This window comes from Aphis gossypii, chromosome 1 (genome assembly GCF_020184175.1).
Source record: "Aphis gossypii isolate Hap1 chromosome 1, ASM2018417v2, whole genome shotgun sequence".
Lineage (NCBI taxonomy): Eukaryota > Metazoa > Arthropoda > Insecta > Hemiptera > Aphididae > Aphis > Aphis gossypii.
The window spans coordinates 64305998-64330867 of NC_065530.1; the positions used below are offsets into that span (position 1 = coordinate 64305998).

Below are 24870 nucleotides of genomic sequence, written 5' to 3' on the forward strand. Positions count from 1 at the left end.
CTGCACGTAGGGTACAAACCCCCCTATATGCTATTTTAAATTTTTTATGTCATATTTGTATATACATTTTTTCATCGCCACGTTTTATTCATTTATTTTCGTTTTCATTTTTTTTCTTTGCTGCAGTTGTCTATTCAATTTCGAACTCTACAATAGCTATTGTGGATTTTGAATGAAACATGTATATTGTATTATAGCGGTATATAAAGAATTCCATGATAACATATATTATATTATTATGTATTAATTCGATGTCCTAGTATTTATTTTCAAAATTTCAAGAGAAAAATAATTATTTATATATGATTGAAAAACGTAAAAGATCGACTGACCATATTATATACATTATACAATATACATAGATACTATATGGATACATTAAACGTGTATAATATGTATACAGTATACAAATCGAAATATATTTTTATATTGTTCAAACATTTAAAATGACAACAGCAAAATGCTTCGTTTCTCAAATTCTAATATAAACACAAAATGTCCAGTTAAAGGCTTATTTAGGACACCATTCACGATTTCCTAAAAATCGAACAGAAAATCCTAATCATATTATCACAAAGCTTAATAATAATAATATAATAGGCATTGGAGGCGTATTTGACCATCGGTAAAAGTGTAAAACGACTAGATAAATCTAAAAAGCGTATCGTATGACGCAATAACTAAACTAGAAATGGTATTATCGTCGAAAGCCACAGAATATCAGAACCACCAACGTATTCGTTCTAATTCTTTGCTTCGTTCATGGGCAAACTGTTACGTGGTTAAATACATAACATACACAAATATACTATATATATCAACACTATTCTATGCTTTGCATGCTTATCAATATTATAATAAAAATACCTATACAACATAATATGATAATATTTAGTTTGCGTTCATATTTTCGAGAGTAAAAATCGAATGAGAACAAAGAACATCTTTAGATCACTTTGTCGTATTTAACAATAGTAATAGGTATGTTTGTATAACTTGTATCATCATTATCTGTGTATATATATATTTTTTTCTGCAACAATTCTACGTCGCATGATCATTTTCGTGGTATGTACACAATAACGCTTAATAGGTATATTGTAAGCGTGCCACTCGCGAACTGTTACCGTAATTATTGCTACCGCCACCGACTGGCGATAATGCAAGACGCGAATAAAATAAAATAGAGATGACATGGTCCAAACACGATTTCGCTAACGCCGAACTGTTAAGTGCAGACACAAAATATACACAACGCACCGCGCGTCGCGTCCACGCCGAACATCTATAATAACCCGTGATTAGGTTATTATTTTATGAACAACGCATATCTATAATGTGAATAATTCGAGATTTCGTGTACCATTCTACTGTCGAGGCAAAACCAATTATCTCGAAGACATTTAAGCGGTAAAAATAGAAACAACGCGCAAATCATATTATATTGTTTACCCCGGAAGCGGTCTCGTGCAGCTAATTGTGGCGCAAATCACGCACCTCCCGAGCTTGTCGACATATAATGATGTCATTATATATTATTTATTTAATATTTATAAATATTATATTCAAGATGATATCGATTTCACTGTATCAATTGATTGAAATTGCGCAGTTTTATATTGTATATTCGTATAATATACACTTCGGTATTATGGCCGTATATAACATTCTAAAATAATCGAACGATTAAGTCTTTGTTACAAAATATACATTTTATACACCGAAATATCTCTATAAATCTAATGAAGTCATACACCTCTATGTCATGCGTAAATAGTAACCATAGTGTATAATACCTCCTGCAATAATAAAATATGAAAACCAATTTTCACAAGGGAAAAAAACACTAGTAGCGGCTGCTTTTGACACCGCAAAGATCGTTAGTTTGCACAATCCCGTAACAGCTCTCTTAGTTTTTATAGAATATTATATTTATACGAATCGCGTTTGTTGCACATCAATTCGGATTTTTTTTTCACCGCCCAAAAGTCCGTACGTATTTTTTTTCATGTAAAATTGATCGTAACTAATCGTTAAACTGCACACAATAATAATAATATTAACGTAATATATGTAATACGATACACAAATATGGATCGACAGACCGTAGTGATGTGAGGTCGAAGGCCTTGGTGAAGATGGCGATTGCGAAAATCGTACGAGTTTTTTTCGTCCCCTCGATGCAGTTCGCAGGTGGTTTTAAACCAAATTTTCGTTATTATCTTATACATAGGTACTATTATTATTATATGGTACTGCGTCAGAAAACCTTGAATTTGTCGTCGGGCACCGGCCTTTATAATAGTGGAATCGATTCGGCCAAATAGAAATCTCGCCATACCGATTATAATATCATTATTATCATCGAGTAAATTATCACGAATTACACGTACTCGTAATATAATAATATATATACGTTTTTTTTATCAAAATGTCATATGTCCGTCGTCGGTCGGTCAATAACCGGATCGCGATATCAATTTGTATTGCTCGTGTCGCGTTTTAGGCCGCTATTATCATATATGTCGTTCCGGTGTAGGTGACGTAGTACAGCTGTGGTAAATATATAGGTACGTGTGATCGCGGTAGTGAAACGACGACGACGACGACGACGACGACGACGACGACGATGACCGGGTCGCCTAGACGGACGGCCGCGCTCAATGGGTCAAGGCGGATCGAGACGTGAATTCGTAAATCGTCCTAGGAATCCGAACGGCGGTGTGGCGTGCGCTGCAGTCGCATATATCACATCGCGGGTTTCTCGTATTATATTATGATATCCGACGACACATCCGTTTATTGTAGGTGAAGAATGACAATTATTGTCGTATTCACTCGATTTCTATTTTCTCCGCGGCCGTGCCGGCTCACGCGCTGCTATGCACAATATATATACCTATATAGGTATATAATACAATATCATCGATTTGTCTGGTGACTTTGACGAACGATCTCGCCGTGTTGAAAACAATATTATTATAATATGCGTCATTATATACGATACTATAACCGCCGGCCGCCGTCCCGTCGAGACTCCTGCAGCAGCAGACGAGAAAACCAGTGAATTTAATCGGATATATCACCTATATTATTCGAAAACAACGAAATAATGTGATACGATGCAGTGTCCTATTGAAATTTTTGAAACAATAGTCTATTCGCACAAACTTGTCAGATCGGGTCATCTCCGTCATCTGACGCTGCAAACAAAATATACATTATTATTACGATTTATACCGCTGCAGTATGATACGCGCACAGTATCATATTTCGATAGTCTTAACGTCATTTCGATGATCGATCATCATACATACTTTATTTCATTTTAATTACTATATAATTAATTATAATTAACGTCAATATATAGTAGTAAATACATAAACTCTTCGAGATCATAATGCATTTATAGGTAGATATATTAAACAATGATACGTAGCTCGTCTAATTTTTATTTCTTACAGCGATACTAATAAAATCGTACCAGGTAAAATCAATGCAAATATTTTACAAAGTCTTATACGAATTCAAAAAATACAAACATACTCGTTTTCATCATTATATTCATATAGCAAAACAAATACATTAGTTTATATGATATAGTATTATTATGCAATTAGTACTTAGTATAATGTTTGATTTGATTTGATTTTTTTTTTTATGACATAAATTTTAATAGCCCACTGCAGTTAATGAGATAAGCATTGCGCCTCTTCTTATTGTGAAACGCATTGTACAATGGTTAGCCGCCGCGTGACCTTAATGAAACTTTGCGTCAACGCTATGTACTTATATACGTAGGTATAGTGTTTATAAATAAGGTATACTGTTTGCTAAATCGGCGTGCGTAAATATACTTGTGAGTTGTGATGAGCGAATAAGTATAAATTATTTTAAGTACTGAACGCCACAATCACGGTTGAGACATTGGTGACATTTTTTTTTGTTTTTGTTGTCGTTTGATCTGAAATCATTTGCAATCAGCACGGGCAGGTCAGAAAAAAAAATTGACGGCGTTATAGAAGTGAACTGACCCAGGGTAAATAATAACTAAATAACTAAAAAACTCGCGTGCGTACGAAGTGTATGATATTTATTATATTATACAAACATCACCTGCGGAGCTTATAGTCCGAACCGGACACAATGACATTTGTCTGAAAGGCGGCCAAAAATTCCTGCGCGTTAACAATAATAATAATGTGCGCGTAGTGCACACGACCCGAGCCAATCGCTGGAGAATCGCACGATGTATGTAGTGTAAAATATGTGTGCCAAAAGTTTTGGCCTAAACCGTTCGATGCTGCGTGAAAATATCCCGAAATCGAACGATACGCAATACGGTCCTATATCAACAACGAAACGACTACCTAGTTTTGTCCTATCGCCTATGTCCTATACGTATTTATAGGATCGAATTTTTATTTTATACGTTTGTTTGCTTTATAGATATTAAATATTGGATTTTTTGAGTGAATTTCTGAAACTCAGCTGTATCACACTTTTAGGACTGCAGTTGTTTGTCTTGTGTGATTGAATACTCGTTGCATTACTTGGTTTGTGGTCTGATTTTTTAAACTGTCGTCAAAATATTCAATTCTCAATTTTCAAAATGTAATAACACTTAGAGAACACAAAGCCGCGAACTCGTGTAATGTAATTATTATAAATACATAATATTATATATAATATAATAAGCGTGCTCGCGTAGTTATTGCGTAACGTACATATTATAAGTACTCGGCATACCTACGTAATTATTGAAACTGTTAAATACAATATTATAAACGTTTCTCGAAAATATCCGCTGTTACCTGTTTTGGCATATTTACTCGTTACACGCGCGTAGTACGGGTGTCGCCGTATGTAAAAATCAATGATATTATAATTATTTAAGTAGGTACAAACAAAATATGACGAAATACATTTTTACGATTATCATGCGCACAACTTGAGGTGACCGGCACGCAACCGCCGCCGCGGTGAAGGTATGCGCAAAAACAATAATAATCCATTACGTTTAATAATATATATTATATTATTACGATGACGATTATTACAGAGTATAAACATTCGGTTTTACGTTCGTCCGCTAAATAGCGACATAAATGAATTTCGTGAGCACAGTCTATAAATTGTAGTCGGGGTCTCATTATTCGGCATAGAGGTCATTTTGCAGTGTATTTAATATGATATTGGCAGTATATTATAAATTGTAAATTTTGATTTCAAAGCGTAAACTACCTGAATACTGTCCGATTGTATCATCTTCGTTTTAATAATTTATTGTCTGCATGTAAGTACTTCCCAGACACGTGTAAGAGGAAGGATGGGATCTGTTTTCGTGTGATAATAATGATATAGTGCCTGCGATTCGTGCAACATAATATTGTATTATGTATATTACAGTGACGACGTTTTGAAGGGCGCTATATGCTGTGAGTGCGCAAATCGTAAAACGCGATTCTCGCCGCGATTTCCATCGGGTGTGACCCCTATACCCGGCGACCTTAACCTCTGCGAACACCATAATCCCATTTCGACGATGGGTAATAATACGTTGGAAACATGATTTCTACCTCTTTTTTTTTACGACTCGCGACGCACGAAAATAATAAGAATCGAAGCGGAATTGAAAAAAATCCGGGCTGAAGATGAGAAAAATAAAATGAATAAATAATGTCCACCCGAAGGTCTTCCTGTTTTAATCTTAAATTATCGAAATATAATAAATATTTCGCACAAACACAACCGCCAACTATGTATAGTTGCTTAATATATAACGACGTAGTGTGGCCAAACAAGTTTACATAGTATTATATACAGGGTACCTCTAAAAAAATGTTCGTGAATATAAATTCAAAAAACTAATATTTTCATAATTCTCAACACAAAATTCAAAATTATTGATTTCCTTTAATTCTTTAAACATGAGTGGCAATGGAAATCTTAAAGTATATCTTTAATACTACTTGTTATGTAGTATTAATACTTCATAAATAATGTAGTTAAACCAACCTAAGCTATAGTCGGTTTTTCTATAATTTTCAATTATTTTTATCATAAATCTACAGGCAAAATATAAAATAAAAATATTTTCCTAGTTTTGAAAAATAACTCGTTATCCCATAGCCTGTATATTATGTTATATTTTTCTACATGCAATAGGTTTATTGTGCGTCAAAATTATACTGTAGTATAATGAATGCGCCTAAAATCATAACACAGTAATAGTCGTCAAACAATAATATAATAACGGTAGAGAAAATAACTTTAAAATTGTATAAAAATCGTATATAGCGTCGCTTAGTCTTGATGCACACTGCACATACCGTGGTATATAAAGTCGTCGTCGGAAACCGTCTACACTCGTTATGTATGCAAAACGGGTGATTATCATTAAACTATTCTTCGACAGGTACATACGTCATATGAAAATAGTAGTCGTCGATACGACAATAATGATGATGGTGATAATAATATTACAGCAAGTACCGACTTATACTATTTTATAATAAATGAACCTCGTTGGCCGGCGGCCAGTCCGTCTCATTCGTTGTATTGGTATGTATAGTATAATATATCGGAGTCGTGATTATAAGTATAACGAAATATTTATCACAGTATATATCATCATTATTCTGCTGTTCGTACGAGCCGTATTTAAATATTATCGTTGTTGTTATAATGTGCACAAGTGCCTACATCGCTTTATTATGTTATATAGAATATTTAATTAATATATATAAATATAATATTATATACACATGTATGGATTAAACCGACAGCCTCTTAACATATTATATGCTATAATAATGCTACGAAGCTGTATACAATATACCTACTCGTAGTGTTATTGGTATATTATTTATTTGATTTTCAGTTAAGTACGTGGAAATAATGGTGTTAATATTTCGATAAAATTTATCCACTAAAGAATAGTATATTCTTATTCTGTTTTGTTTTACACGCGTATTTCTACAACGATTTCGCTTTTCGTCCTGCACCACGCCGAATGCGTGTACGCTATCCATCGTAAAATTATAATACAGCTATAGTGCATTGAAATATATATATATACTCGTAGGTAGGCAAGTCACAGCTACTTATTTTCCAGACTTCTCATTGAAAACAATTATGAGACAACGATGAATGAAAAGAAGTGAATTAATACATTGGGCGCAGCCAATATCCATACACAGAATCCGAAACGTCGCGTCATGATAATCTTATTAAAAACGTACTATAAAATTTTCGTAATCATATGTTACTGCGTCGCGTCAATTAATCGGTAGAGTGGTGGGTGACATATTATGACGTTTTCACGAGAAATATTACAATAAATCTCACCACCGCCGTTACGCAACGTCTGATGAATAATAATTATAATATTTAATAATATACGACATTCCGGGTAAAGAATCGATGATTATTGTTAAATACCGCGTTGAAACAGTTCGTTGTTAATAAAGCGCATATACCTCGATTATTATTATTGTCGTTGAAACGGTGAAGCATAATCGTTGTGTTATTAAAACTTAAAACCGGAACGACAATAATAATATCGCTTTACGTCTATGTTATGTATAATATCGTGTACATAAGCTTCGAAAGTAAGAAAGAAAACAAAACGATAAAACTCAGACTTAAGTATTAATTATCGATGTATGATGTAGTTTAATAGTAGTTCTGAATATGTTCCGATTAACTTAACCAATTAACACGCGTGACGTTATATCAATAATGGTATGCTTATGATAACGATCGCTCGATATTATATTATATTATACCGTTTAATATTATTATACGTCGTTTGCTTTAATATTAGAAATAAATATTTGTTTTTTTAATGAATACCGCCGATTCCATGTGTACGATTGTCGTTTTAATGGTGTGCTTATTTATTTGTTTCAGAATACCGGAAGTGAGCCTATACAAAAGCTGTTTCGGTAAGTCCTAAGATATTTTACGATAACGATATTACTATAATAAATCTAAAATAATATTATAGTAAAATATAATGAACCGTGTGGTTCTCTCTTTACATATACGGTATACAAAATATACACGGTGCGTATACCTATAGAAGACGTGTATTATATATTGTGCGGTGGGTACCACCCGTGTGCGCTGTAACACGTATATAATATGACATTATATCGCGAAAACTGTGTCAAACGACTGGTTCGATAGGTATACCTCGTAACATTTAGGCCGATCGGATCGATTTTTCCGTATTGCCTATACCTATATATTTCTGTCGCGCGGGTCCACATGCAGCATCCGACCGTCGAGTTCGGCGGCGGCGGCGGTATTGAGTGCGTACGCGTCTTTAATTCGATAAACATATTATTATCATAATAATACGTATATAATAATAATATAAACGACACACACGGGCATTATTAATATTATTATTTTAGACGAGAGAGTGTGGGCCACATTAAACTTGTGAAATTATCGGCGCGATGGCGGGTTGTTGAACCTGAGCTAGTAGCTAGTAGTCTTCTTCTGCCGCGACTCTGCAGCAGCACACACACACATTGTATGCCGCGGCCGATGTTCACAAAGCGTTTGTTCGCGATTATTACAATAGAGTACCGTAATGGCAATATATTATATTATATATTATATATATATAGGCGATTATATCAAATATACGCTTAAACTCGTTACTCGTGTTACTTATTACATTAACCCGTTGCGGCAGAGAATATATAAGCTTTCCGTGCGTGCGTGCTCGCCGACGGTTGTGTATTGTAAAACGTCCTCTTGCTGCGAGGGTGATAGTCCGAAACCACTACAACATAATATTTGGCCAGAAAAACGTACGGACGTCTATCGTACGGACCATCGACTCGATGTCGTAGCGATTTGTACCACAGTTGATGGTTTTTTACTTAGAATAAATATTAGGTACTAGAATAAAAATCTAGTCGTACATTTTATACACGGTATCGATAATAAAAGATATTACCTATATTGGCAATTACGATTTACAGTAGGTACCTATACGAGTACAATAATTATACTTTCCACTGTATTAGATTAACTGATTGTCCGCGTCATATTTTTCGAATTCCATAATAATATAATCGGTAGACTATAATAGAATTTACGTAAGTATATGTATACCGATTTTTTATTATCGATTTACTCGGTAGTGTTCACATAATACGGTCTATAAAAATTATTAATCGGCGGAATTCACATGTATCCATTTCGCATTTTTTAGCTGCCAGGAGACTACTAACAAATGTTTTCATTATTTTCGTTTTTTCTCTGCAGCAGATATATTTTATTTTTTAGAATATTATGTCTAATATAGGATAGTATACATTATATTAATATATTATATATTTTCCATCTAAACGCTTTTTTTGCCTTCTGCAATATTATACATTATTTTAATAATATTATCAGTCAGTGAATAGTTTTTCTCCCAAATTCTATTCCTCATCTCCGTGCATTTAAATCTTCCTCAGTACTCACAACTACCGTCATCGCCGCACACACGTAAATCATAAATCGCAAATATATGTTTAATATTTATCATTAGTCATTACCAATATAATATAATATCCTTCCGCCGCCGATAAATATATACCACGCACCTATATAATTATATAAATACCGCGCAGTACCTACGTGTGTATAACATAATAACATTATTATTATTTCATACATTATTTTACTCGAACTAGCCCGACAATAGCGTTTACGTTCGTGATTTTCATTTAGTTTTTTTTATTACAAATCTTCAACGCGTATTTCAATAGTACACCATATTTATATGAGTGTGCAAAATTATTTTTTATGCATACGTAAATAACGTTAGCAAATTCCGAACAGAACAATTAGAAATGACGGACGCTAGACATTTATTATTATTATTATTATTATGGAATTAATGAGTCCGCACGCGTGTTTGTATATACGTATGTATTATAATTCTTTTGAAAATAATATAATATTCACGAGCTAAAGATACATTATGTTATTATTTTAAAATTTATAAATATATACAATATACATAAACACAAATATACGAGTACAAACATTTTTCTGACTACCGCGGTAATGCTATTGCAATCGTTGTCGTGGCAAGGTTAAGCTGTATATACATTATACAATAATAATGATATAAATATATATCATTATATTAAATAGTGTACACGTTTGTGCAGCGACAAACAACACTAATTGATTCATCAGGACTCGGGAAATAATAAATATAGGTACAAGTAGTATAACTGCCAACGAGAGAGTACAGTTTAACATAAATAATTCTTTCCTAGTAGCTTTTTAGACTAAAATATGTTAAAAGTTCGAGCGATTTCCGTGGACTTTCTATGAAAATACATATTACACGAGTTTTTCCTAATAACATTCAACCCGTCTTATATGAAATTGTTTTCTCCTCAGGGCCCGTCGAACACTTAAACACAACTACCAAAACGCGTATAAACCGCCAACAGCAAAAAAGTTTTAATAAGGTCGAGAGTGATGTGTTTTCATTTTGACATTGTGTAATATTTAGACATATTTGGACGAAAACAAACTCATAGCCGACTCTCGTTTCTCGTTATTAATATTATTATTATAGGTATTTAATATTTATATTATGCACAATAAACAGGTCGTATTCTCGAGTGAAAAGTGCAGTACAGTATTGTCGTAAATAATACACAAATTTATCGTTAAATTAAAAAAAAAAAAATGTATAAATAATAGATTGAGGTCGTAATACTGCAACTTTTTATTTAAAATTATACCGACTTAATCAGTGAGTTAGTTGAGTTATGAACTGCACTTGCTGTCTTTGATATTGGGGAATTCTTGTTACTAAGTCGTATGTGAAAATTCGTGGAAAACAGACTTCTAACCTTTGGAAATCCCAATCGCAAACGAGGTCGGTCCCAATCGATACCGGTTGACCGAACGCACTTTCAGTGTGGGCGCCCGTTGAAGCAGACTGCAGACAGCAGTTGACCGTGGTCGCGGTGTCACTGCCTCGGGGTGATCGTATACATCATGCACTAAAAAATTACTGTAACGGTATACACGACATATAAAAAACCTAACTATATAATATTTCATATTATTATATAGGTGATTTCAGCTATCCGGGCCGCATGACGCTGCTGAATGATCTCGGGATTTTTCCGATTTTTTTTCCGTCAGCAGACGCGTAGAATTATACGAAAATAATATACCTAATTCTATTATATACACGCAAATGATTCATTTAACTGATATATTTTTGTGATATTAAAATTTAAAAAAATATTTTTAAATATTATATACTTATTTATTAATTTCACACAAAAATATGTATTTAAAAAACTATTTAGAAATTACCGTGCATCCTGCAGTAGTCCGATATACTATATCAGCCTGTATATTATTATAAGTCATAACTATATAAGTACTCAGTAATATCGACATATCATTAATAGCACGATTGCCGATTTGCCAATTCTAGCGCGCAACTGCAAATACACGCGTGTCGCATATTATATTCACCGCTGTTTCTGAAAATTGCAATTGCATTTTATGGTCACCCGCAGCAGCGTCAGACGCTTATTATATTATACAGCATATTAAACTCGTACTCCTAACGGCTAACAATATGATACTTAATAATACATACAATGATCTAATGTAATAATAATAACGATCGACACGCACGATGGACACATAAAAACGGATCGTTCCGAAAAGGGAAAGAGAGAAAAATCGTGTCACAGATTTGCCAAACCGTCGATATTATAGAGGACGAATATTGATTTTCGTACTGCATACGCTGCAGTCAAATTATGATTTCACGTAACGTCGCGCCCATTAATCGATGCCTTATACGGAAATACGCGAAATTAACAATTCCATTATATTTTTCGAATTTAGAAACTTTCGTATACTGTTTGTTATACATACCAGAGCTCGATGGTGATGAGATATGGTATACACAAATGGCAAATTTGTCAAGTGGAAAAAATTTTCTCAAGGTAGTCGAGTAATTTAGCAAAAAAATTTTCACGTATCTGAGACTTGCCGGCAATCAGTGCGAGGAAAATATTTTCACAGGAAGGTCACTTCCACTCGATGGCAAGCGAGATAAACCTTCTTTGTAGAGGACACGTATGTGCCTAGGTAGATTATACGATTCTGAATGTTGGACTATGTGGATCTTGTTTCGAAAAAATATAGGTGACTAGGTATACGCGCTATTACATTTTTGTAAGATCTTTATATAACTACGCAGCTCGTTATTGTTTCTGCTGCAATACCGCGTGAAGTCATGTCCGGTGGATTTCCTTGACGTGATAGACAATTTAATAATCGCACTTTGAAACGAATATGAAATGCATATTATACATTATTGTTAGAGGTCGTCAGAACTAATTAATTTGGCCTAGTATAGAATAAACATATTTTTATACAAGTACACTGGTGGATAGCAATCCATACCGCAATGCGGTGATTGCCCAGGCAAATCGATAGTAGTTCTTCGTAAAATTATCTTTCTATATAAGCTTACATAACACATAATATAATAATAATTATAACCAGTCTTCTACTTAACGTGCGTGTTATTATTGTTTTATATAAATAAAAACGTAAAATAATAATTACTATCGCATATTTATTATTATTTAATTTATAGTCGTAGAACATAGAGTATAGTGTATACACAAGTATAATAATAATATACGTTTTTACTCGATTGTCAAATTTTAGGACATCAATCACTACGGCTGTAGTTAATTTTCTCGCCATGTACGTATTATATTATCATGTATCTACATGGTTTCCGCAATAAAATTTCGATGAGGTTCCTTATTCTTATAAGATATTAAAATATTATTATAATTCGGCGCGATTCATTATAAATTAAAATTACCGGTTTTCGATGTACGATTCTGGTCAGTATAAACCATTCTATGTTTTATAATCAATGGTGAGGGACATATAGCCAAACATATATTATATTGTATCGACATATAAATTTAATAATTTTGATTAGATAATTGAATAATTACCATTATGTATCTAATTTCCTAATTAATAAAGTGTGCCTTGCTCTCTGAATAATTAAAATTAATGTTTAATACTTTAAACACTTTAAAATATAAAATTGCGCCATTATAGTTGTATAACCAAGGTGTTAATTAAAAAAAAATTAACTATCTTTTTTTAAATTTTTTCCATTTAATATTAAACATAATAGTTAAATCTACCTGTTATTTTTTTTTATATTTAAAAATATATGTATATTAATTTAAAACTCAACGTTCTTAACACTAATTTAATAAGTTTTGCAAGTAATTTTCATTTTCATTACATTCCCCACACACCTTTACATAAATATAAACATTAAATACTATATAAATACTATAATATATAATTCGTCACTTCGTTATGACTTGCAGCGATCGCTCAAATTTTAACTAAATTATTCGATTACCAGTTTAGGCGGTTTGGCGGTTTCTTTTTATTCATTTTTTCCAAGTCACACCGAAACGTTATATATATGGTAACGAAATGTATAATATTTCATTACGCAAACCGCGTGCATGTGTAAATACATCCGATGTATACACTGTCAAGCTGCTGGTATATAAGACGCGTTAACGGTTGTCAGTTTGTTTGAAATCATGATAATATTACAGCGATTAATGACAAAAAGCCGGTTTTCCTCGTTGGCTGCTGCACGTGTAGTCATCATATAATTCGTACACCGTATAGCTAACGCCGCTAAAATATTTAGGCGCATTTATATCATAATTTCCGACGGGAAAACAATACATAAGAATTGCGTAAACGTACAAATGTACAATATGCGATTGCCAATTCTTAACGATAGTATATATCATAGAAAATCTTCTCGACGTTCCCGTGTCGCGAACCCCGTTCGACATGATCGTTGTGCATTATCGTCCGCGTTGTTTTATCGGACACCTGTATCTGATTCTTCGTCTCTCCGATACATTATATTCTCACGGACGGCAAAAAGCACGCAGTGCCCGATACGTGCCGCGAATACGTGTGAAATCGCATGCATATAGGTATACGCCGAAGGAGGAGAGCATACCTAAACAGAAAAATCGGTATGATATTATATATTATATATTTCTTATTAAATACGCCGTCGAACGGCGATGTGTATAAGAACGATTTTAACATTCAGACCAGCGCACGCGATCGTTCATTCATCGCGTATTATATAGGTACATTTACATTACACATTTATACATTATACCAATACAGCTCATATATATATATATATAATATAATGTATACGCACGTCCCTCTCCTGTTATCTAGCCGCCAACACGTCAATCGTATGGACTGGACAAGTAAAAAAAAAGACGTTTTTATATCTGCTATACGAGTTGCACGGATTTGCTAATATACCATCAATGCCTTGACCACTGATAATGACCAACAAACCCTCTGACCCTACCGTGCAGCTTACTATATTCGTATATTTGTGTGCTGTGAAAGACAATTCTTTCATTTGACTATATATACTAAAATTGTAAGGTCAATTTTGATACCTGATATTTTCAAATATTATTTATGAGAATATAAGCATAGTATTATGATACCATTTTTTAAACGACATTTACAATTATCAATATCGATATCGACTAGTTATGTTACCCTCCTTCTGATCCATCTATCTGTTATTAGCTCGTCATCAAAAAAAAATTCATTAGATTTATTTTTTAACAGCGGGTAGTAATGAAATTTAATATATTTGCACGTTTCTGAGCCCTGCTCAAACGGTCATATACTATCATAATATCATCAAAACAACAATCGTGATCCGAACGTCCTACAATTCATTAGTCATAATAGAAGTCTTCGTTATCGTTAATGTGTATATTTAAAAATTTATGACTGGTTCGATCAATGTAAACAATTATTCACGACTGTATTTACCTTTTTCGTCTGAAAATTGTTGTTAATATATCCAATTTAATTGTATGTCACTGCAACAGCGTGTCTCTCGCCATTATTTAATAGTCTCGATAACGTCATTCACGTGCACGATTTCAATATTTCTTTGGCCGCACAATATAATGTCACATCAACAAACGTGTAGTTCGATTTTTTTTAGTTTGATTGAAAAAATAATTATCTATTGTTATGATATACTACACTCACATGCTGTATTGATAATTGTATGAAATTAATTTTTATCCTTTAATATAATATCATCGTGTATCTAAGATTTTTTATTTTAACTGTAAAAATATAATAACCTAATAAATTATATCTAAAAAAAAAATTATTATCTTAAACGTAGGTAGTTTTGACTAGGAGCAAATTTTCGTTCATAACACATGGTTTCCGTTAATCTCGACGGCAGTTTATAGCCCACTATAATAGGTATATGTTTAAACTTTTCAATGTGTAAATCATAATTTTAATAAATATTTTATTAAAGTAAAATATTGGAATTGTGTATAAAGTCATTTGCATGATAATAATATGTTTTATCAGTGACCACGATTTTCCATTACTCTGTTACTCTTGTTACTCGCGAAACAACTCTTTCAGCAGCTTTTCGATCGTGTATTATTATAATATTGAAAAATGATTATTATTGTTATACTATATTAACTAGAAACGGTACATTTTGTTACTACTTAGTACTTATGTATTTAATTTCACTGCAGTTTATGTATGTATATCGTCGAGCGTAAATCCCACCGGTAATTATATTATTTATTATTTAAACGAGCAACTTTGCAGCGTATAAACACATCAATTACCGTTGTAAGCATCCATTTTTTGTATTGTACGTAAATCAGTCGTAATGTATGTGTGCATGTGTGTGTGTGTTTTTTATGAACGCATGACTCCACAAAAACGCACACCTATATATACATACTAGATATAAAACGTATATACACTCAAGCATAATATATTAATATATAATATTATGTCGGAACATCAATTATAAACCGAATATAAAAAATTGTAATAATAAACATGAAAGTACCGTTTTTTCTCGTGTGTATAAGGTATAGTTAAACTAAAAACTATATATATACCCTGTAATGTTATAAATATACTACGATAAATTATACAGTTTTACTTATAAATAAAAAATATCGTGCAACCGTTCTGTATCCATATATTATGCCTGCAGCACTACGACCACATCATACTTCTATTACCTAGCTTACGTAATATTATGATTTGTCGCTACTGAACTTTTTCTCGTCTATACTTTTATTCGTGTTTATTACATACATAAATAGTGTTAGTTTTCGTATCATATATATTATTATAACAATAACTGCAGCTACAGTTGTAGTTTACTGTATTGAAAAGACCGAGACGAAAATGAAAATCACACACAACTGCGATACGTTAAGCTGCTACAGCGTTAGAGACTTTAACGACCGTCAAAATTGCGGTCGAATCGCCGCATTGCAACGAATAAAATGTATTTCTTAAATGCAGTATGCCGGTCATAATAGCAATGCGATCATACTATTATTATTGCTCTATCCGTCTAATCGTGATCGGCGCATTTTTCGCGTGGTGACAGTTCGTATAGGTATATACGAGTTTTTTTCATACATAGCTGGTACATTTTTCATTACATATTATACATATTACATAGATAGGTACAGCAGTACACTGCATATATCTATGTGCACACGTGTAAAGGCGATCGCGTGGCCGACCGGGATAACCAGTTCTTCTGGGAAACTGGTCGCAGCACTCGGGTATTTTTGCGCATTGTCCTGCGAGTAAATATAATAATATGTTTAGCTAGGAGACGGAACAGAAAAAAATATTTTTTAAAAACGACCGGTTTATTCACGGTTACTTATTTATTTATTCGACTTACGCACGCGGTGGTGAATTATCATCATTATTATTATTATTATTATTATAATTACTGTTGTGATGACTGATGAGTGATTAATTAAATCTTTTATGTGGTATTTCGGGTGATAGAAGGACTACATAATATAGGCCTTCATGGCTTCATGACTATATGTTGTGTACATTTCTTGTAGCTTCATATATTATTAAAGCGATAATTTGAATATTAAATTTATTGGTATATTTTATGTTAAGTTACGTCATATTATATCAATACGCACGATCTACTATGAACGCAGCTGCAGCATGATGCACAAGTCGATATTACAATAAATTTTAAGCGATGAGTAATGCTTATATTTAATTAACAAACGCGTAACGAAACAATAAACAATCGTAATTACCATTTATTTATCTCGACTGATCGTGGTAATAAATATTAAAATTTAGGGAATAGATATCAGCTATATTATATCATACCTTCAGCAATAGCGATTAGTGAACACAGTTTATCTCAAAAATCGCCTATAACGTCACGTAGGTACTAAATAAGGTACCCGCCATTATACGCGTACCAATGGCCACAGTATACCACATAAAATATTATTAGATACTATTTAATTAAAAAACAAAAACGGTCGGAACTAGAAACATTTATACACAGAAATCGGTTTTAAATTTTAATCAAATCTACCCGAGGGCATGTATAGTGCAGTCGGAGTCCTGGGACGTACGAAAACTGTTTATTAAATAATAATAATATGATGATGATCTTTTTGTGTAATAAACGCGTCTGCATTCTACATATATATTTATATAATATTATAAACGTCATATTATTTTAATATGTGTATCGTCTCGAAAAAGGTGAGAGTCCAACGGCGACGTGTATTGAAAAAGTGATATTGGGGGGGAGAGATGAGAATTTAAAGAAATAATTCGACTGTAATTAATTAATATTTAATAACACATTTTAAGCGGCAGCAGATAATCGATCATCTGAAGGACCCGACGGCGTTTGACACACAAGGGAATATTTTTATTTCGTTTTTTATATTTATTATTTTTTTAATGCATGGATACGTGTGGCATGCAAACTCGAATTTCGTGTTAATTTAACATCATATTATATATTTATACGCGAGTACGATTTGCTCTAGGCCCAACGATGCGCATCGCTTACACTTTTACACGATGTCAGGTATATCTGAGATACACATAAACATAATATTATCGAGTACTAAACATGACGTGCATCGACCGAAGAAAAGAGCAATATCCTATATTATGTAGCGTTAAATATTATACATGGTTTTTTGCTTCATCCATCTTCGGCCAACTATAATTTTAATATTATTTATAAATAATATCATATCGTATTATACAATAATATTATGTTCCTACGAATCTCCACAGAATTACTCGGCTAGAAAAACCCGAATCCTGATCGCGATTCTGGTGGTAAAATAACATTGAACGATATAAATATATTATATAATATTATACTTGATAATTTATTTACACATTGCATTATAACATATATGTAATAGAAAGTATAAATCGTAGCTCGGGGGGTTTCAGTAGACCACCAGCTGCATGCGCGTATATGGGATCACCAAGATCTATACGCCATCAAGTCCAGGGTCGGGGCCAACTTTACGTACATTGAGGTCACTGACCATCCCATGCCCTACGATAGGTACGTTTAAAAATATACATGAATATATTTACCGATCATAACGACCGTTACACTGTATAATATACGAGTTCAATTATTGAATTCGTATTAAAATTTATAGATGCGAGGTGAGGTTTAAAAGATTTTTTTTTTCGATTATTTACGGAATTTTTTTTTTTTTTTAGTTTTTCCCTTCTTTTATTTATAGAACAAAATTATACGCAAACGACTCACTCGCTCGACCGGAATCGACGAGGACAGGTTTTTCGTCACTCCCGAGAATTCGTACGGGGTTAAAAAAAAATTCCGAATTCCCATACACGGACCCACCGATGATGAGCTGCACGCTACCGAGGGATATAGGCTGTATGATATAATACACTACGTATACGTTTAGAGAATTAGTGATGCTTGCGTTACGGATTTTTAAATCGTTGCCTGTTCGCATAATCCTAGTACCTATACATATAATAATACGTACCTATAGTAATAATATGATCACTCCGAGCCGCACGCGAGCGGAATTTTTTTTCCTCTATACTCGTTTTGTCGGTAAACGATGATGCATCGGGAAAACAATGAAGTGTTTTTTTTCGTCGATCGTCTTTGCAGTTATAAGCATAATAGTGCATTGCGTACACTCCGCGTTTGTATATATTTATAATGATATATATATCGATGACGCGTGCGTCACGTCGACGCGAGTGCGCGACAGCCACAAATCAATAATACGACTGTACGGCAATATGTAGTGACAGATTGTCAAACCTATAATATAATATATATAATTATATCACGCGTGTATATAGCTTGTGCATATATGAATAGGAGGTACGTACGATGCCGACAATGTCGTCGTAACAAATGACTTTGGGACTGGAAGTCAATTGTCTCGGCGGCAGATAATCGTTCGCATAATATAATAATGATAATATAAAACGTATAATATTAGGTATATATATTATGCTCACTGCCCGTAATGAAAAAATAATATATGATTGTGTATGTGGTTGTGATTGTGTTTTATAACTATTTTTATTTTTCCGTTTCGTCGACGCGCGAATTCGTATACATATACCCGAGGACTTGTACGCGTATTTGCCGAGTAACGTGAATTAAACGTTTTGTACTTGAATCTCTCGCTATCGTCAAATTGACGTTTAAATATACTGCATAATATACCTATATATATACAACATATAATAATCAAGTCCTTGGAAATGAAAAATTAATTTTTATTTTTTAATCTCCGAGCGGAAGAGGAGGACTATATAGTTACATCGGCGATGTATTACAATACATACGAATTCGTACACAACACGCCTCCCGTCCGATTCCCGAAATACTGAAAGTTTGAAAACTGCGACGAGTTATAAATACGTACCTAGTATATAATATTATATAAGAGAATCGCTATAGGTTGAAATAATGTACCAATTAATTGAAGTTTTTTCGCTGCTTGACATTAAATATCTTCTGTTAATTCGATGTGCGCATATACGTGCACACATGATTTGTTCACAATTATAAGTAATTTATAAGCACGCGATAATATTGACCACATGTCGTTTTATAGACAAAAAATAAAATCATAAAATGTATATAACCTATTAACGGTGTAATGAATCCAATAATGACATAGGGCATTGTCACAGTTCGATGGTTTACCAGCTATAAGTAGATACGACTAAATACCTGCGGCGGGACTGTGATCGTTCGGTGTGTGACGGACGTTAAGTTTGCGGTGCGGAAGACAGATAATCATTTTCGCGTAAGATACGATATACATATATAGTATACGTATAAATATTATGTCTAAGTATATGCCACTCGTATCCATATCCAGACAGGATTCAATCTCAAATTATCATAATATTATATCAGCATTCCACAGCCGTCCGAAAACAATCACCCCAAAACTAATTTAAATAATATGTTATAATGTACGTGCACGTTACGGCGAAATCCTAGTGACACGGAAAATCGATTGTGGCGCTTCACCGGGTTTAAATGGTTTTATCTAACCATTACTACGGTCCTGCTGCTTCAGCAGTAGTACATAATATTATGCAGTATATAATAAATAATAAAAAGAACGAGAATGACTACGCTGAAGATTTAGATGATGATAATGATGATGATGACGATGAATATAAAGATACAAAAAAAAAATCTCAAGAGAAAGATATATAGTAGGACTCTGTTCGCATCTTGGCATTTCCCTCTGGTTCGTCCAAGGACGTTTTACAGCGGTAGTCGCACACGCGACCACAGCATTTCGTTTTCTTCTTCGCGGTCTTCGCTTCTGCACGCGCTCTCTAGCACGTACCATCTCGCGTATATCCTACTTGTATAAAATATATATTACAATATAGGTACACGTGTTTTTTTTTACATAATAATATAATGTACCGATCGATTACGCAACCCGAACCCGCGACCACCACGGTACGTCGGACAAAATTAAAATATGATGAATCGTTATTAATATAATACACCTATATATTTTACTCGGTCTCGTCCCGAAATTAACGCGTCCACCCACACACTGCAGGTGGCAGAGTTGTTATTATATAATATAATATAAAATTTATCCGATGTTTATGGTGGTCTGCTATTTTTTTAGGATATAAATTACTACTATGTCAGTGCGAGTATATACGATGTGTTAACTATAGTATACCGTGAACTATACAATGCAACGGAAATACGAGTATATTTGATATTATATAATTATTAATAATGTTCTTGTTATAAGTTACACATTTAAAATCCGTGTAAATTGGTCAATGGTCCAGTACCAACATTCTCACCGCTTAATAAGTTACATTTTTCATGTTTTTTCTTAATATATGCGCATTTATATTGTAATTGTACTATACCAAATATGTATTATATACATACATAGACCAACAGATGGACTACGTTTTTATGGTAAACAATTTTAAAAACTATTTATACGTTTACTCATTATTTATTTTTATTAAGTCATTTGTACACAGAAACAAATATTATATTCATATTATTCGTATAAAAAAATTAAATTTATAAAATCGATTATTGGTATATACCTATTATGGGTGTATGCCATAAACATATACTATGAATAGTTTAATATTAAATACGATATAAAAATACATTTTGAAGAGGAAAACGAGAATTTTTAATTTCAAGAAAATGATCCTGAATAGGAATTTATGAAAAAAATCGTTTTAATCGTTTCTTAACTTTTGTACTATAACGATGTATCTATTACACGGTAGGTATGGTTGATAGTCTTATGTGCGTGTATAGTGTATATTATTGCAGTGCGTATGGCCGTTGACTCGCGGGAATATCATTAAAAATTGGTTCGGTTTGTCGGTCTCGACACTATTTGAACTCCCGCGTGTAATAATAATAGTTATAATATGATCTCATGCAAAAACAAACAAAAAAATGAAAAATGAAAATGGAGAAAAAAAATAAGAGTTAAGCAATGCGGAACGAACGCTGACGATTGGTGCTCGTGTCCATGGGAAAAAAAAAAATAACAATACCGCTTATAAACGTACACGCGGCAAGACCACTGTTTCTATACACACACACATATACAGTATTATTATATATGTTTTAATATACCATGCGGATTGGGTCACTGCACTTGCGTGGCGGCGGGACAACGGAAGATATCTGCACATCCTCATATAAGGAAACCCGACACCGTCATCGTTTAGTGTTTTTTTTTTCTTCTTGATCCACCCCGAGGAATTTTCTTCCCCGCCACGCGCTCATACGTTAAGTCATACAGTACTGTATTATTAGATATTGGTCGTGCAAATTTTTTATCGCTTTTTAATCGATAGGTTATTTTCAGGCTATTTATACACGATACCCAATTAATAAGCTTGAATACGCAGTTTATACGTCATGTACTATTTGCGCACTAACAAAAATTATCATGACTCTAACCTACACTCTTCCGGTGTACAAAATATAAATATAATCGTCATCGACAAATTTTTATTTTAAGTAGTTTTCGCTTCCACGATATCGTGTATTATTATATAATTATACGATCTAGACCTTGAAAAGTTCATTTACTTTACGTATTATTTAATATAAAACAGTTACACATAAGCATATAGAATTGATGTTATTTGAACACGTTCATAAATTCGTTAATTTTTGGCAGAAAGTAGTTTTGTGGGCAGACAAGCCATTTTTATCTAACTTAGACAGTCGATTAGATCGATTAGACGTAAATTAAAGAAGCAGCGACCGTTAAAAAATGATATTTATTTGGTCGTAAATTATTGACTATTTAAATTTAATACTGGCATATTATAATAACACGATAAACAAATTTTATAAAATCAATAATTTATCCATCACTGTTGAAAAGCAATAACATAATGTAACCGAAGTCCATTAACGATTGCTTTCGATTGACACATAACCTCTCTGTATTATACATGTATAACATTAGTAAAGTATTCAGATAAATATTAAGATATTTAAAATAAAGTGTACAAATACAATAACAACAAATAATGCACATCACCCCTCGCGGCCGTGCCAGCAGGCCATCATTGCTGTCGATGTAGTAGGTAGTGGCTAGAGCGACGTCGCGTGCTGGCCGACGAGAAATTTATTTTGTTCAGAATAATATATCATCTGTTTCGTATAATATTTGTTTGTAGTTCATACATAATATTCATCCGTAATCAAGCAAACTACGAAAAAATAACAACAAAATACGAACGCTTTCCTTAGAAAAAAATCCATGGAATAATCAACTTCGTGCATAGATTTGTCTGGTTCAAATTTAATTTAATTGAATTTTTCTATTTACAATAAATTGGTTGTCAATGTCTCTTATTCGGAAATCTAAAATTTTTTGCACGATTTTCTGTAAAAAAAATCGTAGAGCTTAATTCATTTTCATCGGACTAAGAACACGCTTGGGTACTTTATAAATATATAATGCACGTGTACTCGTATTGTGTATGCACTGCTCTTCATATGAACACACACACGCGTAACAACACATTAAATAATAAATATTACCGTTTAACGTATTATTATCTCATACGATCATCACATGGTTTCAGCGTTTTTGGTGTATGCGTAATGGTAATATGTATAATATATACGTGAAACGAGTTTTTCTATACATAAAATAGCTGGTACTATATACGGTATATGTGAGTAACATAAAATTATCGAGTCGGACGAGCTCTAACAAAAAAAAAATAAATAAATAAGTGTTTCGGCCAAAACGAAAATTTTTAATTTATTTAGTTATTTTTATTTTGCGCTAAACGAATTTACGACGACAGTACAATGATTCGTATGCATTATAATTTATAATATTTATTATACGAAAATCTTATGATCTAGGTTATAGTATAATGTTTAATATATATTATAATGCATTATGTAAATATGGAAATTAAATTTAGCGCACGTGCTATTAACCACATGACGTGTATATAGTATATACACTATACACAATGTAATAAGTGCCACACACGTAGGAGGAGTTTCCCAGTCCCGCTACGTCACTCGATAGTGTTTCTAGCCGCAAAAAATAATTCATGATAATGTGTGCAACACTCTCGGACCTAATAATATTACTCATGTATTAAGCATTGTTATTATTTATAGTAATACTTGCAATACGTGGAAACATAATAATATGCCGCATCCTGACCTTTTAGTGCGCAATTCCATTATTTGATGTTTACGTCGATCACTCTCGGTCCTCGGATATATAAAGAGAAATAAATAAAAATTCAACCTCAGACGACGTGACGCAGACATCTGCACTATAAGTATATACGGTAAACCTGTACAATACCCATTACCTCACCGTATAATATTATACATATAATCATCGTGTGGTCCATAATTCCTAACGTAGTTTATCGTCGTCGCCGGGAGATGGCCTAAGCACGAGACCGTCGAGATGAACCGTTGGAATAACGGGACGAATATGTCGAGAGGATAAAAAATTGAAGCCCGCACGACGTCCGCATTTTCTTTCGAGTTTCGATCGAAAATTTGTCGAATAATCACCAAAGGCAATAAATAACATTATACTACGAGTATAATATATCATCACGTTTTCGTGAGTTACGAGACTGCTTCAGTGTAACGGCGACGTAGCGATTGTTCATTCCCTATACGCTCAAACCTTTTTTCCAAAATCTATTTGTAAAATGTATAAAAAATATATTAGATACATTGAAAAATTAACACTGTGAATTCTATTGCAAAAATATGTTGCTTTTCGAATACTCCAACAACGATTTTTGAAAAAACAGAAAAGAAAAAAAAAACACTGACAAACACTC

General features: G+C 33.0%; 1 protein-coding gene across 1 annotated transcript in view; it reads left to right on the forward strand.

Moving 5' to 3' along the window:
* LOC114133015 (mucin-17-like) overlaps window positions 1–24870 on the forward strand; it is a 62304-nt gene that overhangs the window by 14898 nt on the left and 22536 nt on the right. The window contains 1 exon segment of the mRNA XM_050198441.1: window positions 7915–7949. The gene's annotated coding sequence lies outside the window, so the exon portion shown is untranslated.